We start from the raw sequence: 19,700 nt of genomic DNA on the forward strand, positions 1-19,700 counted from the left end.
TATTCGGAAGGGATCAACAAACTAGAGCAGCGTTGGACGAAGTGTATAAGCCTAAAATGAGACTATGTTGAAAAATAAAAAAGGTTTACCCCTAAAAATTAAGTAGTTTTCATTTTTGCACGGACTTTTCAAACGACCCTCGTATTCTCGTTCAGTAGCGGTACTACTGAAGGGGGAATACACGAATAAAACGCGAATAAAAGAGAAAACCCAATGGTGAACTCCTTTTTTTTTTTTTGGTATCCAACTCACCGGACCTCAGAGTGCTAATTTCCGGTGATATACCACAACATCGAAAATCTACTCGAACACGACACATAGTATTAGTAAGAGAAATTAAAACAAAAAAATTCATTGATTTTTATCCCGGACCAATTTCAGGCTTACATTAATAACCATTCTCCAGACAGATAGAAAAAATCAGGGAATGTTGTTTACCAAGTTGTTCCTTGAAGTGAAAATCTTTACATCATAATAATTGAGGAAAGTCTGAATCCAGTCAGGGATACAGATTTTTATCCAGTACTGAGGACCCAACCTGGGGATTCTTAGGAACATTTTCTTCTATTGAAAGGATGAAAGAAAATACATTTATTATCCTGGGACTACTGTCCCCTAAGAATAAAAACATGTACAATTTGGAAGCCCTATTGGTTTGGCCTAACTTTTAAATATTTATGTACAAAAAAATAGGCAAGTATTTACAAGAATAATTATACAAATTAAGGAAATAAATCCATTCAATTATTATTTCGGAAGAAGCTGAGTAGAGAAAGGAGATGATTAAACAAAAGGGATTTAAAGATGTAAAGGGTAGATAAGCATGGCAGACAGATGATGGTAAGGCAGGGGTCCCCCAACTTTTTATCGAGGGGGGACCCCTGCTGTCTCTCAGACCGTTGGAGGGCCGTACTATAAAACAAACTATTTTAAAGTAAAAAAAAAAAAAAAACGGGAACAAATAGAATATTTCAAATAAAGAACAAGTAAATTTAAATCTACGAGTACAAACTGCCCAAGTATTTCAGTGGGAACTATGGACCTGCTTTGTGGCTAATGAGATGGTCCAATGTCCGGTTTAGTTATAGTGCTTTGGACTTTCTTCCTACTTCTGCTGTTACTTTACACTGTTTTCGGAGCCATGACGCGTGCATCCCGCGTCATCGGAAGTAGTACTGTACATGAGCGACGCAGCGCTTTGCGGCACCGCCACATATAGTGCTGCTTCTCTCACTGTACACCAATGAAAGAGATGCCCCTTCCGGAAGTGCGGCGGGGGCCGGATATGGAGACCGCCGGCCATAGTTTGGGGACCCCTGTGGTAAGGAGTTCCAGAGAGAGTGAGGTAGCGCGAATCCAGAAGGATTTGTCGGAGGATGAAGTACGGTGTGAGGGACTATAGAGATCAGAGGAGGGAGATCTCCCTGAAACATGCCCTAAAAATAAAAAAAAAATCGAGTAAATATTTCTTGTTTTACATTTACTGATCAGCCGAAGAATTCAAAAAAACCGTTTTTAGAGAGTACTTAAGGGCCTAAGAATAATTATGGGGAAACATTCTTCAGTTTCATTCATTCTCTTGGTTTTTTGTAGATTTCGAGAGCTAAATTTTGTAAGGGGATGTAGCTTACAAATAGATTAGATTTAGATTTAGAAGCGGGACAGGACCCACGACACCGCAGCCACAAGAGGTTTATTGTGCCTTCCCCTTTTGGAATCTAATAGTTGAAACTTCCCCTTCTAAAAAGGTTAAAGGTCTTTCCCTACCAGTAGCGCAGCCGCTCGATTGCAACGCAATCGAGTGAGAGGCCGTTTTTCCTCCTCCTCTTTCTGACCATAATCTGCACAACAGTTCCGAGCTGATGAGCCCTACCTTGTACAGGTGTACCTTATAAAGTAAAAATAGTATTGAGAGATTCTAGCTAAAAGAAGCTAATTGAAGATAATTCAAAGCAAAACTTCACTGAATTCATTTCGAAATAAAGTTGTTATGTTATTTCAACTGGAAAGCGATATCATATATCGATTGAACGGGAAATACCAAAATGATCTCAACCATAGCACTTTTTTACGTTGAATATGGAAACGATACGCCCACTATAGGTAGACCAATATAAAGTAACCAGCTGTATAACCCTATAAAATCTAACCCAGATGACCTTTCCTATTTACTGGCATGAACTTGAAAATATCAAGCTAAGGGCATCAATCTAAACTCCTTTTACCTTGACCACAGGTTCCTCCTTACATCTTTTCTCTTCTCAAACCAGATAATCCATCAAATGATCAAAGGCAGGTCTCTTTCTTCCATCTGAATAGTCAGGATGGTGAATTAGATGATTCTGCTTAGTCCTGTCTTCTGACCATTAGAGGGCTTTAAGTAGATAAATATTTTGGTGCCCCCCCCCGTATATTAACGATAAAATGTAATTTAATTCATCGAAATTAAATAAAACATATATTTAAAAAGAAAATCGATATTTTTTTGTATGTTTCCGATTTATTTACGCTATAAATTGTTCATTTAAATTTGCAAAGAATTTGATCAGATCCTGAAAACTAATCTTAAATAAAATCTATTTTTTTTTTTAATATGTCCAAGTGCCATCAGAGGGTGCTGACGACAACGCGACATAGCCTGAATGTTAGGTTACAGTCTGGGAAGGTTTAACGTCAATTTAGAGTGTTTACATTTACATAGAGTGTTTTCATAGTGTTTAAAGACGGTGACCTATAAACTAGTAATTTAATTTATTCTTTACAGAATAATACAATCTGTTTCAAAAAACCATCTTACAAATTAAATTACTAGTGGAAATATTTTGACGAAGTAGACAATGAACAAAGTAGAAAGTTGGCTTAATTTCATCCATTACGCATACGAACATCCGTTTTTAAGTCCAGGATATTTTTTATTTTGTTTATTTGTTAGCATAGACTTTAGATTATATATTTCTGTACTAAAAACGAGAATCCAACGCGTTATTAATGAAACTGAATTGGAAAAAAGTTTTGATCAAAAAGGAAATTTTTGGAACTAATTTTGAGTTCAGATTTTTCCATACTTGAATTAATTCGTATATTGATACTAGCCGACAATCATAAATACCTGATAGACATCTGCTACTTATGAATTACTTCCTTTACAATAGAAATAGTAAGGAAAAAATATAAAAATGAAGATAAATCGTATTAGCATATAAAATGAGGAGAGAAAGAAAACTACAAAATGGGTCTAAAATAACTGGGTGATAAATAACACCTAAAAAGGAGTCATTTTACTTTTCTTTTTTTTTTTAGTAAACGGAAGATATTATTTTTTACAGACACTACTTGAATACGTAAGTCTTCCGGTGAGCGGGTAGTGGTAGAGAGGGTTGGGAAAATTGAGCTGAATGGTTGAACGAAATGCGGAGTCTGCATGTGAACCATTTGTCAGTCCATTTTACCACTTGTAGGTTCTTCTACATTCCCATATAGTTGTATGAACTTCTCTAAATTAGAATCAATGTACAATTTAACTTAACAAATTTAAAACTCTTTACATTCCCTACACATTTATCTATTGATTTTGTATCGATATAATAGATAATAAATATCGATATTTTATAGATAATAAATGGTTACTGAAATGATTCAATAAAAATGTAATAATATCGCATAAAAAAATGTCTTTACCCTCAGCTCTTTTAGCACAAAAATATTTTCTTGAAATATTCTCTCTTCCAATTTTTTTATTTTTATGAAATATGAAAACACTGAATAGGATTTATATGTATATCTACACATGTACGAGTAAAAAGGGAAAGTATAAATATCATAGTTGAGAACATAAATATAACCTTACTCTTTGTATACTCTACTATTTTAAAATTCACGTGTGTATTTTCCATTATTTTATTTTCATCTCTTTATAAGCTAATTTGTGGTTATTAATTCAAAAGTCAATGAGTATTTAATCTTAAAACGAAATTCTCTTATATATTGTTAAAACATTAAAAAGCAAATTGCATTAACATTTGACTTGAATATAATTAGAATGTCATTAGGAGATTCCGCTTCGTATTTTATTTTTTGTGGGGATATTCTCAATAGCATCAACGAAAATAATAAAATGGTTAATGATATCACAAGATGATAGAAAAAAAAAGTATTTTGAATTCCAGAAAAATCAATCCAGGTCCTGTCTGGAAGGACTCAATCTAATAAATAATAGAATTACAGTAACTTCGATTTTAATCATCGTAGCATAACCTGTATTATTATAACCTGTATATTATTATTGTATCCCTGACCAATTTCCGACTTTATTAAAGGTACGTAGATTAATCTGTTTGATGTAGAGATTTCGTCTTCACTTATGTTACCAACTCGGTTTTGCTGCAGATCTAAACTAAAATTTTCCCCTTTCTTAAGATTTTTTTAAAGTTTTGTTCACATACAGGGGGGAATACGAGGTGTGGCTATTATAACGAGACTGATGCTGCTACAGAAGAACTATGCATGCGCCAAATCCTAACTATCCGACAGCTGTGCAGCGTAAAGCCTTCTCTTTCGAAAAGCAGCGGCTCACGTGTTTGTAGAGTAATCAGTTTGACCGGAACCGTCGTTTGTTTGTCAGAGGTGTTAGTTTCGTTTTACCGAAAACGTGATACTACACGTTTAGTAGAGCAACGAATTGTCGTGAATTTTCACATGAAAACTTGATAAAACCGCTACTGAAACTTATCTTTTATTAAAAGAAGTTTATGGCGATGAATGTTAATCACGTGCTCGAGTTTTTGAGTGGTTCAAGCGTTTCCAAGATGGCCGGAGAAGTCGTCGGAGATGATGACCGTCCGGGTCGCCCTTACCGTGTCCAAAACGGATGAAAATATCGATTATAAGTAATTGATCAACATTACTACCGTGAGGTGCTTGCTCAACTCCGTTGAAAGAGTAAAGAAAAAACGACCCGATTTGTGGAAGAACAAGTCACCGGGGTTCTCCATCAAGGACTCACACTGCATTGTCTGTCAAGATGACGTTTCTAGCCAAGTGCAACATCCCAGTTTTAGGCCATCCGCCTGACCTGGCCCCATGTGACTTTTATCTGTTCCCCCAAAGTCGAATCTGCATTAAAAGGAACACGATTTTTCGGTCCGTTGAAGCTGTGAAAGAAAAAGCGGCACGCGTCATGCAGGAGCTCACAGAAAAAGACTTCCGAGCACTGTTTCGAACAATGGTAAATTCGCATGGAGCATTGTAGGGATACAGTCCCGTTATTTAATAGCCACACATCGTATACCAGAAATTTACTAGTAAACTTTGAAGAAGTCTGCTAGCTTCGGCGGATGAAGTATTCCGAAATTTGAAGCATCACATCCTGAATTTCCATTAAGAAATTTCAAGACCTTGGACACAATAACTCTAATCGATCACTGACAATCGATTAAGTGAACAGTGAGATTGCTGGTTGAACGAAAAAGACTATCTGAAAAAAAAGTACAATTACCAACCAAATTAACATTTAATCCATAAATAATTAATAATAATACTTATCAATTATCTTTTCGAATACAGCTGATCTGTAAAAAAAAAATAATGAATTTCACAAAATAAAGTGTATTGGTAGTAGTGGGTGTTCGATTCTTGGGCTAAAAAAAAAGGAAGGTTATAACTTATAACTGTTACAATTTGTCAAATTCAAAATAAAATTTTGTAAACAATCTACTGCTGAAAAAAAAACGTGATTTTTTTTTTACTCAGTTCATTAACGACATCTTTCTTTGATTACAATTAGTGTTTACCAACTTTACAACACCAATATTTACGTTTTAGTGAGGCTAGATTGTGAAGAGGGCAATTTTAGTCTTTAACATTGGTAGTCCATTAGAGTGTTACAGACGTATTCCTCTTCAGTCTTACACACAAACTCTCTTCGCCAGTATTTGGATTGCCCTATTCAACTAAAGGGCGGCACTTCTCTCGGTTAAACACATCTGCTAAATAGTTTACTGGATATAACTTTTATATATAAATGTCTTTATATATATATATTTCATCTGAGTACATTTCAAAGACAGAAGCTGTGTATAGAACGGAACTGAAGTCAAATCTTTATTCTCTTTCTATTTATATATAGATTCCAGTCCTTGTTTTTACGAGCACTTTTTTGTTTTCCAACTTAGACGACTTCCTAAAGTGTTACCAACTATATAAATTTCCCAAGGGGATTTTTGAGGAGAAGAAATTTTCTTAGTGACAATTTAATTTATTATATTCAAGTAAGTACCATTTTTCCGTTTTTAAATGTACGTATTTTTCTGCCTGCTACTTATCTAAAAACCACTTTTTGACGTGAATATGTCTTTAAATTTGCTATCATATGGAGGCAATCCAAAAAACCTAATGATAACAAAAATCGGGGGATACAGTTTGGCATTATAGTTTCGAATCTATCGTCTACATCCAAAATTAAATTAGACCACTGGATAGCTAAAGGATCAAAGAATTCATTACGATAAGCGAGGACTGTGACGCATCGCGCGCGGTGGAGGGGTGAAGCGCCGCCATTTTGAGATCATTTTGCTGCGTATCGAGATTTGCAATTAGTATAACTTTTGACTCGGGAGAAGCTACGATGTTCGTTTAAGTTTTAATCATCAGCTGTTGTCACAATCTATCGATTGTACATAAAACATTAGTGTAAAATAGTGACAGTGAATATAATAAGGTGTCTCTTATCATTAAAAATATATGTCGGCCTATACGCGTCGAAAAGCAAAAAACCAAATACAGAGATCGTATATACGGTTGGAAAGGGCTTCTCAAGAACAATCGAATGGTAATAATAAAACACCATATAACCGAGTCAAGTTGTGCCGGGAACGTAAAAGAATGAATGCGGCCGAGCGGATCAACGACGGTGTCAGTACATCTGCAGCTGGGGCGGTTGAAATTATGCAAGTGGATGATGAAATCGCTGAATCTACATCGAAACGGACTGTATAGGCATAGATTGTGTTCGATCGTCCGATTATGAAGACACATTGGGCAGCAGCTAGTGCACGTTTCACTACGACTTTTGTCAACAACAATCCATTCGGACATAAGTGTGATGTTTGTGATCGTCTATGGTTTCTGCGCTCATTGAAGGCAAACAAAAGAAAAACTTTTCGTATCACAGACCTATAATTAATAAAGTTATATTGTAACACAGTAATTATTTATTTCCTTGATTTCATCCTAAATACATAAATAAAAATATTTTATATAAAAAATATAACCCGTTACGTAAACGTATTCACGTACAACACACGGCCGTGCCCATGACACAGCCACATTTTTGGACTCAAGGGAACCTCAAAATGGATAGTCTTTTGGTGGAAAGACAAAATAGAAAATTTGACCCAATTGTGATCGTGGAAAAATTAAAAAAACAAATATCGGGAAAGAATTAGTACTGTGGTCAGCATATTCTGGATACCAATGCAGAGATACCGGGGTTGAATCCAGCTGCTGATCCTTACGATCTTTCACTTCCTGAGAGCTTCTTACAGCTGAATGTCCAGTGATGGTCAGTGTTGTCTGAAACTATAAAGCATTCTCCGGAGTCTGGCAGCACACCAATGGACTTCAAATATTGACGAATCTAAAATTAAAAAAAGAAAATATCTATTATTATTGGTATTGTTAACCCTTAAAAATAATGGATTTTTTTTTATTGATATTGCTGTAAGTAATTACAATCATGATAAATGGCAAAAAGAAAATTAAGTATAACTGCTTCTAGTCCAAATGTAGTTTGGGTTTGATGAAGTTGTGGTGCTACAGGTCCGAGCCCTACAACTACTTACTTTCCGTGGTGATAAATAGTGAGGTAGAAATATAATTGACTTAAAAGAAAACCGTCTCTTTGTTGACCTTCAAGTAATATTTTTTCTCAAGTGGGTTTATTGCAGTGTTGATCGTTTCTCATCTATGGACGGTTTATTTACAATTTTGGGTTTTATTCTCTCTCTCTCTTTCTGAAAACAAACATACTTTTGGGTTATTTTATTATTTTCCGGTTTCCGGTTTTCAGTGCCCAATGTTTTACTCAATGAATTGTAAATAAATTACTTCCATAAAAGGTATAAGGTTTGTATAAGCTCCGAGAAAACGGAAAAATCCCGGCATAACTGTTTGCGATTCAAACCCGACACTTATTTACTACCACTTAAAACTTTCAAAAGGAACCAACTGGAGGAAAGATGGCTAGTTAAGACTGCATGAACTAGAAATGAATAATTATGATTTAAGAAATCACTCGGTACTCTGGAGGACCCATTTTCGATAAAGTAATTCCTTGGTCAAGTTTCTTTCGGTTGTATGTCGCCTTTGGATTCGACCAGGGAAGAACCCGGAAAGAATGGACATCACATTCTAGAATACCTTGCTTCCTGGCGCCATGAGCTCTCTTTTCTGTGAAATGTGATTAGAAAGACTCCCTTTGCCTAGGATAACCTAAATCAAATAGTAATGTACAAGTTCTCATACCGTCTCCGTTGTCCTGCTTCTACGATTGGTGGGATTGGAAGGATTCTGCCCTCCTCTGTTCCTTGATTGTGCCAGAGAATTCCTGGATATTTCAGCATCAACCATGCAGTCCAGGACGTCTTGTTCTTATTCTTCTATCAAATTCTTCTAGAAGAATCTTCTTCAATAGTTTTGGAAAAACCATATGCTATGCAAGTTTACTGAGGCCGGTTTGTTGTTAGATAGATGCCAGTGCGGTTAGTTTTAATTGCTTGTACTGCCTTTCCCTAGAGAATCAGATTGAACATTGTTGGAGCTTCGCCAAGCCATGCCTTGGATCACCTGCTTTAAACCACAGGGTAGGTTACACTGATCTTCAACATTACAGTTCCATTACCTCTGTAATATAAAATGAAATTTGCGTTAAAATCTAAGTAGGCGTCGTATTAGTGCACATTTTTCATTTTCTGTTTTTTTCCAGATGGGGTTGCACTGAAATCATGGAATTTTTTATAGCAGTTTTTAAAAAAATTATTGAATAAAAGCAATTTTTTGAAGTCAATATGAAGATTTAAGTTTGATACATAGTACTTATTGATTAGAACACTTGGTTGAACCCCAAATCAAGCATCTCAAAGGGACTTAATAACGGTGTTATAGAGAAGACTTTTTTTTTTTTTGAAGTGAGAATATTGAATGTCAATCAAGAAGACTAAAAAAGAATTTTTTACGCTCTGTAAAGTGCCAGTATTTTCAACTGTGTCTGGGTTCCATGCGTGTCTTTGGTCGAGATTATTCATAGTCTTTTAAATATTTTACTTTGGTTCACAATATGATAGTCCCATAGAGAAGGTTTGGAAGAAGATAGATAATTTTTACTTGATTTTTGGTGAATATCGAGGTGCGGTCTTTTACTACCTTCTTCAGGGTTTGTGAAGTTTTAATGTTGAGCTATATCATCATAACTGTTGATGATATGTTATGATACTGAACAGTTATGATGATATACCCGTAGCTCTACATTGAACTTCACAAACTTCTTTATAATAACCTGAAGAAGGTAGTAAAAATTACCGAAACGTTGGTATAAAGCAAAAAAGTTGTTTTTATTTAAGACCGCACCTCGATATTCACCAAAAATCATCTATCAACAACGGTCGAAAAAGCCAAAACTATCATAATTTTAACTTTTAGTGAAGTTGACTTCCATTTTACACCTGATAAGCCAGTCTAGTAAAATATTAATATAATCTTATAGCGCACAGGTCGTGGAGTACTAGGTCAACAGAGTTCAGAGTAATAATGTACGAGTAGTCAGCCTAGAAATGGAGAACTGTGTTTGGATGAGTAGAGGAATGATTCTGCCGTCTAAAAAATGTATAGAAGAGGATCGAAGACAGTAAACTAGGGCACGACTTCGAGTATTTAGAAAAATTAGAGGATCTAGAAGAGCCAGAGCAAATCCAGAAGAAACTTTCAGATCGAAATGATTAATTAATCAAATAGTAAGGATTCTCTGGAGCATCCATAGCAAGCCGAGAAACTGTCTCCAGTAAAATTAAGTTATAATATAATTTTGGCTTTGTTACGTGGAAAGGTAATTAAACAAAATACGGAGTTGCTCAGAATAATCAATTAGTTGAAAGCAAAAACTTTACTGTAGTACGAGAAATTTATAATTACAATAAAATTTTGGCTACTCGACTATATTATTCACTGAATTCTAAATTTATCACTATTTTTTCCACACACTCAAAAAAAGTTATGAACTAAAAGTTATAATAGAGTTTACCTTTCATAAAGTTTTTGTTTTGTTTGATACTGAGGACAAAAATTGATAAATTTCCATCACTGGTTATCATTTCAGACATCACAATACCTGTGTGTTTTGTTAACAAAAGTTTTTTTTATAACCATAACAATGTGCTGATATAACTGAAACTTTTTAAATCTGAGCTTTTATAAACAGAACAAAAGAAAAGAAAAGTTACACCAAATTTTAAAACAGTTTTTCAATTTATTGTTATTTTATTAGACGCCATATTTATACATTTGGAGGGTGGGGGTCGTCAAGATCTTAACTTGGTGACCACAGCCTTCTTGATACACTTTCAGTCACAGGGCCCCACCTTAGACTAAATTTTCTGTTTCATGATTTAGATTTTCTAATTGTGTGTATAATTTTATATTCTATCTGTATTTTTTTCAATCACGCATTGACACAAAAGCACAATTTAAATGCTATCTATAACCTTTAGTCTGATCATTACAGTTCTAAAACGCAAATGACGACAAATGCTTTAGTAGTATTTGAAATAGAGCAAAAGTGTTTACAAAATATCAAATAAAATGTATAATTTTACTCATATTTTGTTTGTTAAAAAAATCGACAACCTAAAGCAAATTTAGATTTTTCTTCAGATAAAACACACTTTTGTTCAGTTATGTTTGTAAAAAGAGACTTCCATAGCCACTTGTTCGTCCCGTTTTACCCGTTAAGCCAACTGAATTTTAAAGATGTTTAGTTTTGAAAATATTCAGTTTAAAAATTTTAAACTCAACTCTTGTGCAAATGGGCATTAGTGACCCAAGAGCTAGTACTTAAAAAAAATGAACAAAATTTGACCCACGTCTCAAAAAGGTTCGCCATCCCTGCTCTATAGAAACCCGTTTTTGTTTGAGTTCTTTTGCATTATGGATTCAAAATTCATTGTGCGGATCTTACGTTCATTATTACTGGATAATAACCAATTCCATTGGTTTATTTATAATTCAAGCATAAAACGAGTTAAAATTTTCTTTTGATCTACAATTAGTGTTTAATATTTAACTCACCGTTTAATAATGGATAGCCCAGCTAAAAAAGATGTAATCTGAGTTGATTAATTGTCTACAAAACAATCAATTAAGGGTTTAGTACAATAAGGGTCCCGAAATGTTAGTATATGGTACTGACATTTCAAGGTTTAGTAATTTCTTTTGATCATCTTTTCTTTTAACCATACAAAAGACTTGGTACAATTGAGTAACAAGATTTGCTACTTGCAGGTTTCTTTATTTTTCTGAAAATGGAATTAGTCGAAAGAGAAATAGTAGTACTTTAGGCTCTTTGTCAAAAAAAGGGCCTGATCTGCCTTCTTCTGAGCCTATCCATCTTTCTTTCTTTTTCTTTGGACCGCGTATCCCACGCAGTACGCAACTTGCCCCTAGCATTGACTTTTTGTCTTTTTCTTCTTCTACTTCTTTGATTGTAGTGTATTAAACGGACTTTCTTTCCTTCCATTTCTTGTTATCACCGATTTCCCTTCTTCTTTTTCATTTCTTTGGAACATTTTTAGCGTTTCTATTTCTTTCGAACGATTTTCCGACATTATTAATGGTTTTCACAATTATCTTCTTTTTTTTTTCACTCGATATACGGTACTTTCAGGTTAACCAGTTAAGCGTGGAATTTAGTTTTAAAAAAAACCCCACAGAGTGCGGAATTAAAATCAGACATTGACGTGTTTACACACGTTAGATTAGATTAGACTAGGGCGGCCTCAAGGCCTACGCCACTGCGACCCCTTTTGGATCTATTGTGGCGCCCCTCACTTTAAAGTTCACCCTCCAGACCTGTCCTTTTAATCAGACTCTTAATGCTGGAGAGTGTATACACACGTTGAACGCAGTGCAACAAAACAACCAAAAGTTTACAATGTCGTAATAGTCACTGCAAGCGACTTTTTCTGCAATCTCTCTCTGGGGGCTTGAGATTACCAGAGCATTCTGTGCTCATTCAAAATCTTGCACCGCTTCACGTTATACATTGCCTACTAGGGACGCAAGAGCTTTTACAAGGAAGAAAAAAGAGCTTTGAATTCTGTGCAAAATGAAATCCTGCTCGTACTGAGGTCTGAATCTCTATCTAAGGTAAAAACGGCATTGCACAAGGGGTTGAGAGCTTCTATTTGTGTGCCTAATTCCCCCAATCTCTAATGCAGAGACCAAACATGTACCAACCACTTATCATTTAGCTGACTTCCACCGCAGTGGGAAAAGGAAACATCCCACCAAATAATATTCTTATTTTATTTTATTAAAATTTCGAGTTTTTATAGTTAATGGCAATTTTATATTTTTCACGAGTATCCACGTCGAACGCACCGTAATAGAGATTTTGTTTGACGTCCAAACACGTTTAACTGGTTAATTAACTTCAACTGTTGCTTTTATCATTTTAATGTTTCATTGCTCTTTAAATTTCGTTAATTTAGGATTTTCTCCCATCTTTAGAGTCACCTTTTTCTTCTCAATCTCACGATTAACCTATTACTAATTGCTGCTTGGTTTCTTCAGTACTTACTTTTGAATGTTATTCAACTTCTTTTTTCTTTTTGCTTAATCACTTTCTGTTTTTTGATTAGATTCCAGCATTCGATTGAAGGATAAGCTACTGCGCAATCCTTCATTGGCACTTGTACTGTATTGGCTCTTTATTTCTCTTTTAACATTATTTTTACCTTCAATTTTCTCATTTTTCTTTTCTGCAATATCATGGTTTTATTTTCACTGTTATATATTTCCTGTAAATTAAGTTTTTCTTGCCAAAAGTATGAAAGCTTAGTGGATAAGATAGGTTCAAAAACTACACCAGTAGTATTTCTCTTGAACTGGATAACACAAATTTCCGATACATCCGCCCACAGGATATAAGAGTAACGTTTTCCTCACGCTGCAATAACCAACAGTTCGATCTATTGTCAAATTCAATCAGGATATCAAATGTTTGTTCATTTCTACAAGGTAAGCCCCCCAGGGAGTTAATCGATAGAATAGAAATATGAACAATGGCAGAAATATAGCTCCAATGACCTTATATATTGAAGGGGCCTCATTTGTTTGTTTCTCTTTCGCTAATTTTAAAATTTCACATCAATAAACAGAAGTATTTTTAGTCTAAGACTACGGAAAGACTAACGTGAATGACTAGTTGTCCAACTATCACCATCATTACTTACCCACAGCTGAGGGGCCCTAAGACAACCAAGTCGTGCTGGATAATTTCCTGGAAGAGATTTTGACGAAGTATTGCAAACAAGAAGAATGGTTTCTGGATTAAGTTAGACAATATAATCTTTGCTTCCTCAAACTAAGACATCAACCAATGCATTAATTATTTAAACAAACGTCTTCAGACATCGCATCAAATTGTTTACAAAAATGGATACCTTCTAAAAAAGAAGCAAAAAAATCCCTTCTCTCTTAAGGTGTCTGAATAAAGACTATTATTCCTTTTAAAACTCAATAAACAGGAAATTCTCTGGAAACAATAGGATTAAGGAGTGCGCTTACCTGGGCGTAATCTCTTGTTACATGACTATCCTGGAGGTTGCACAACTACAATAAAGTGCAGGCCAGACCTTAACAGTAGCTGTTTTATTATAACACTAAACATTATGCTTAAAAAACCTCCAGCCACCTAGAGTCAGTCTCCTTATAACTCTTTTAACATACGCCTGTCCAGAATGGATGACAGCTAGTGACATTCTGGCAAAATGACTACAGTATTTCCAAAAACAAAGTACAGTGGAACCTCTCAATAATGGTCACTGGCGGGGGAGAGCAAAGTGGCCGCTATTTGGAGGTGGTCGTTAGAAGGAGGTAGCCAAGTTTCATAATGAAAAAATGTGGGTTTTTTCTCCAAACATCTATTTAAAAATTGTTTATTATTAATAGATTTAAAAACGTACATAATTGCGTAATTATTGCAGCTATATATGCATCAAATTTTTCTTAATTATCCAAAAAATTTATCAAAAAACTACATATTATTGTCTTAATTAATAATCTTTATAATAATCTTCACATTTATTCATAACAATAATAATTTATGGTAAAATTATCATCATACTATCACCTATTATTAGAAAAATAGAACAAACCTTTCGGCGAGTTGACGATGGTTCGATTTGGTTTTTGCAAAATCTTCCAACACATTTATTTTCTCTTCTAGTGTTAACCACTATCGTTTGAGAGACATATTTCGGAAAAAATAATATTGTTCGTCCAAAGTAATATTGAAAAATGATTAAAATGGTACAAGATGTATGGAGCTTATATAGGAAACTTTAGGAAAAACCAGAAAAAAAGAAAAACTTGAGAGGGGATAATTACTTTTGATCACCGCGTCAAACGAACTTTTAAAAGAATGAGGTGGTCGTTGGTGGGAGGTGAAACATATAATCCGTTCCCCAAAAACAATGTCCGCGGTCGCTATGTAGAGTGTCCGTTAGACGGAGGTTCTTTTATATAGAAAGTGTATAGGGGTAAAACGGGGAAATCCAAAAACTGTCTGTAAATGGAGGTGGCCACTAGGAGAGTATCCTTTATATGAGGCTCGACTGTAGTAAGTATTTAAAAAGGTACGCCTAATAGTACACAAAAGGTACGCAATAACAATACGTCATTCGATCCTTCAGGAACAAAGTCTTCCTTACCTTTAACTCACTATGTGCCAAATTGGCGAAAGCCTACTAGAAGACTGAAGAAATCAACATCTACGAAAGAATTGATCTTAATGTAAATGTATAAATGATATAATGCATCACGTGTTTGAAGCTGCTTATAAAAGCTGGACCGTACTTAATTTGTAAATAATAAATAAATTATGTAATTGCAAGAAAGTTGCCCTCCATATCTTGAAACTCTAGAATAAAATTGTAATAAAATATTCTCTCGGGGTTTTTGGTCCTTTTTAAACGATTATAGTTGTAAATGAGCTGTCAGCGACATAACTTCCAATGTTTCTTGATTTCATGTGCCAATTTTCTTGGAAAACGATTTCCCAAACTTTTCCACCTTCCACCTCCATAAATAAATGGAGCAGATTTTGCATAAACTTAATTTTCCTTCAACCTTTCTCCCCCATCCTCTCGGAGAAACTCACTGATCCTGAAATAATATCTCCTTAAAATAAAATTCTTCCTAGTAAAACGGCCTGGAATCATCAATTATCTACAGAATTTCTTGACTAAGACAAAAATAAATGTTAAAGTAGAAATATTTTCATTTATATAGGTCTCCTCATAAAACTATTTCTACGATATATTATGTCAGTTTTCCCGCAATATTTTACCACCTACGTCGGCACCATATTCTGTCTTTCATTTCGTCTGTAACATTAGTGAAGTAGTACAAGTAATTAGGTGTCTAGCAAATATACTTCACTATTTATTTCTCACATTAACCATTAAATAAAAAAATCCAAGGCCTAAGAGACGGGAAATCGAACCCACTAAACCAACACAAATGTATCTTTGCTTTACGGGCTCCGCCTCTAATCACTCGGCTATCGTGGCGGCTATGTTTTCATCAGTTTATAACAGAATTAGCATTCTCAAAAACTTAGGGTTACATTTTAACGTCTATAGTTCATTTTTCTTTGTCATAGAATTCTATTCTAATTTACTTAAACAGAGTTGTTGAACCGCTTGCACAGAATTCCCTACATCAATGGTTTTTATTTTGCTATGAAAGCGGTGTACTGCACTATGAGAGTGATGTACTAGGTCTGTAAATTAAGTAATGAGACTGATTTTTTTTAAAAAAATTTTATTCAATAAGAATTACAATTCTATATTGTCACCTTCAAAAATAACTTCCTTCAGAAGCCACACAGCGCTGGAGACGTGTTTTCCACTCCTCATAGCAGTGCTCGAACTCTGATACTGGAATAGCCTTCACCTGGTCTCAGTTACAGCCGTTTGAATGTTTTCCGACTGCCCCAAAATGAGTTCCCTTGAGGTGATTTTTCCAACTTCGGGAAGAGAAAAAAAGTCACAAGGACTCATGTCAGGCGAATAAGGAGGCTGGAGGAACCACAGGAATGTTTTTACTGGCCAAAAACCAGCTGAAGGCTATTCCAGTATCGAGGAGTTCGAGCACTGCTATGAGGAGTGGGAGAAACGTCTCCAGCGCTGTGTGACTTCAGAAAGAAGTTATTTTGAAGGTGACAATATAGAATTGTAATTAATTAAACATTTTTTTAAAAATCAGCCTCATTACTTAATTTACAGACCTCGTATGCTTGGAAAATATGATTTTATAATAAGATATAGTAGAATTGAGTAGGAGTCAACTTCTGCTGACGGACTTCGATCCATGCAGTAGGTGCTTAGGTTTAAAAGATTAAATTGTGTGTTTTTTTGTAAATTTATTAACAAAAAAAAATAATAAAGCATATTATTATTATTATTATTATACTGCTCTACGACAAAAAAAAGAAAGCACCTAATGAACCCTAAAAACCCATGAGATCACTCAACCTTGTTCAGGTTTTGTCGGGAAGTTTTTGGAAGAACGGCAGAGGCTGGCAAACAGAGATCACAATTCTCTCCGATATACTGAAGAAGTCTCCCCCAAATTAAAAGAATCTGGCAAGACGTTACAGCATACCTTCAACCTTCTCCCAAGAACTTCACTTAACTAAATTTACCGTTTATTTCTGTTGAAAAAGTTTACTTAAAAACACTCCAATCCAAAACGAAAATAGAATTTGAAATTCGCAAGCAAATTATTAACAATATTAAATAAAATTATTTCCAAAATAGTGCAATAGAATGTTAGGTTTATATTATGATAAATGTACCAGGGAAACAATCTGGGCGGTATTTGAAGGTTGGTATGGTCCACTGCCCCGAAAGTTCATGCAAAGGAATGCTTACAATGTCTTTAGTTGGTGGAGAGAAGCTTTGGTAAACTTTAGTCTCCAGTCCCATGGGAACTTCCTTCTTGCATCCACACATCTCTTAAACCATTTATGTACTAACTGTATCAATACTCTTTTAAATCTCCTGCCTTTTTACATTCTTGATTGCTGATTCAACAGGTTTTGTAGATGGTATCTGCAATTAAGTTTTATTCATTAGTTTTACTGAACCAATCGGCTAATTCCTAATTGACAGTCCATAATATTTTCTATAATTAATGTTAATTTTTCACATTGTAGCGGCCCTACACGATATCTAAAAATTGAATTCTTACCACAATCAAATCCGTTTACATGCATTACAAAAAAATTTAGAAATAACTCACATGACCTTACCTACTATTCTCTTTAGAGATTTGATTAGCAAATACTGGATACCAACGGCGGAGATCATGGGTTCGAATCCATCTGTTGGGCCTTAGATTATTTTTTTTTTTTTCTTACGGGGAGCTTCTTCCAGCTGACTGCCCACTGATGGATAGTGTTGTTTGTATTTGTAAGGAGGGCTAGCTCTTCTTCTTCTTACAGGCGATTAATAATAATGCCTCAATAATCGTAGCAACAACTACAAATAAAACATTTTAAAAAACAAACAGATTTCATTAAAAGTAAAAGTTGAACAAAAAAAATACAATCCTAGTAAAAAATAAATAAATGGCAGTGTTGCAAAGTAACTTGTCGCGACGTATCTCTCAATACATATAAGAACAGGATGTACAGCCAAGAAGTAAAGATAAGCTTAGTAAAGGAGAATTCCTAAAACCTAGTTTTCTTTTTTCTGTGTGTGCTAAACCCACCATTCGTGTAGATCCCGATTAGATGATGGTTACCGTCTGATTTGGTACTTTTTGGTGACAATATAACCTTACTGAGCTCTGTCAACTCAGACATCGATTATCGAAAAATCTGGTTTTCTGACCTAACTTTTCTCACCATATATATTTTTCTAAATAAAGATGATTACCTTTCATTGCATATTATTTTCATAAAATACACATTATTTATGATTATTTAATTTAAATTTTGCATATGAATTTTGTAAAAATATAATTTTTACCATTGTTTTGTTCAGAAATAAAGTCCTTGCCAAATCGATTGTGTCGATTCTAGTGTGATTTTTCTTCGTTACAGCTCTCTCTGGTGTGATAATGGTGCTGTAAATCTTACATGTCGCCTCAACTTTATTTCCCTAAGAGAAATGCGCTGGAGAATTGTTTCTTCTGTTACAAATACTTTCCCTTTATTACAGTGTGATTTATTTATTTGTATTACTTTCTTTTAGTCTACTATTAAGAAAAAGTATTGCGATCATGTTCATTTTGAATTTTAAGTTTTCTCCGAAAAATTGAGTTTTAATGCCTCCTAAATGTAAGTAGTTTTTACACAGAGTGTAAAGATTAGGATTATCTTATATATGCAACTCTCATAAAGTAAACTAATGCCCTTTTTTTCGGGCAGGCTTAACATCCAACTACAAAATTAAGTATCGCGGATAGAAGCGATTTCTTCGATCAAAAATTTAATAAAATCCAAGTTTTATAACGTGAATCAAACACTGTACCCAAAATACATCTTACCTTTGCGAGCCTCGCCTCTTACACCTCGGCTATCGTGGTTCTAACTTTCAAGTTCCAAGTTTCTATTTAATTTGTAGTTATCTTCACCAGGGTATCGTGAACAGCATTTAGGAGAGAAGCTATGCTGACAAAGCGAATGATGATCCTTGACAAATCTACGAGTATGTTTCTTCCTAGAGCTTTCTTGGAAAACATGGGTAGAAAAACAGATGCTGATCAGGTATATATCTTATCTAGAATTCTCTTAGTTTCTTTTTCATTTTTTGGAAGTCTTATACTTACATTATGTTGAAGGACATTGTTCTTATAGCGTGTGGGTGAACCCTGACTGCCAGTTACCTACCGCTTATCCTAGAACTTTCCTAGAGAAAAACCTTGGAGAATGGTTTCATAACCTGGAATTCCCTAATACGTTGTGCCAGACTTTTAACTATATAGAATTTAGTATGATAAATGATTTGTGTCCATCACTTTATGTTGTGTTAGGTGTTCAAAGTTCTAAATCTTTAATAAATACCATTATTAATAATGTGTCCCCAAAATATATATTACAGTATAAGTTATATCTTCTAATCTCTCTCTCCATATGTGCGAGCACGGACTTGTAAGTGCTTTTTTCACTTCTTGACTTTGTGTCACGAAAAGGGGCCAGGGATTTGTATTTAGAGAAGATAGGATTCTAGTCTTAGGATGTGTACTCCCAAAATTTGGGCTAATGTAGGAGGAAGTCTGAAATTCTGGATTCTACAATTGGTTCATTACCAAATACTTGGTGGCTGTACCGAGCGATATCTTATTTTCCAAAACTACGGCCCCTTATGAGCTAAAAAGGGTAAGTTAATAATCAGATTAAAACAAGATCAGCGATGGTTTCA

The 19,700-nt window shown here is 34.7% G+C and overlaps 1 protein-coding gene and 2 long non-coding RNA genes across 4 annotated transcripts in view; 1 reads left to right on the top strand and 2 right to left on the bottom strand.

Moving 5' to 3' along the window:
• LOC141446172 (uncharacterized) overlaps positions 1-19,700 on the top strand; it is a 159,694-nt gene that overhangs the window by 37,692 nt on the left and 102,302 nt on the right. The window lies entirely within an intron of this gene.
• Positions 1,331-10,584, bottom strand: LOC141446175 (uncharacterized). 2 transcript variants are annotated; one of them, XR_012453563.1, is made up of 3 exons: positions 10,292-10,584; positions 8,521-8,898; positions 1,331-7,633 (listed from the first exon to the last, which is right to left on the bottom strand). It is a non-coding gene; the product is annotated as an uncharacterized lncRNA (long non-coding RNA). The 2 variants fall into 2 exon arrangements; XR_012453562.1 differs by having other exon boundaries at positions 8,521-8,667; positions 10,292-10,572.
• LOC141446174 (uncharacterized) lies at positions 14,574-18,144 on the bottom strand. Its single transcript, XR_012453561.1, has 4 exons — positions 18,046-18,144; positions 17,585-17,813; positions 17,205-17,384; positions 14,574-15,432 (listed from the first exon to the last, which is right to left on the bottom strand). It is a non-coding gene; the product is annotated as an uncharacterized lncRNA (long non-coding RNA).

This window comes from Rhodnius prolixus, unplaced genomic scaffold (genome assembly GCF_049639745.1).
Source record: "Rhodnius prolixus isolate KJV_2025 unplaced genomic scaffold, Rpr scaffold_1, whole genome shotgun sequence".
In the NCBI taxonomy this organism is placed as follows: Eukaryota; Metazoa; Arthropoda; class Insecta; order Hemiptera; family Reduviidae; genus Rhodnius; species Rhodnius prolixus.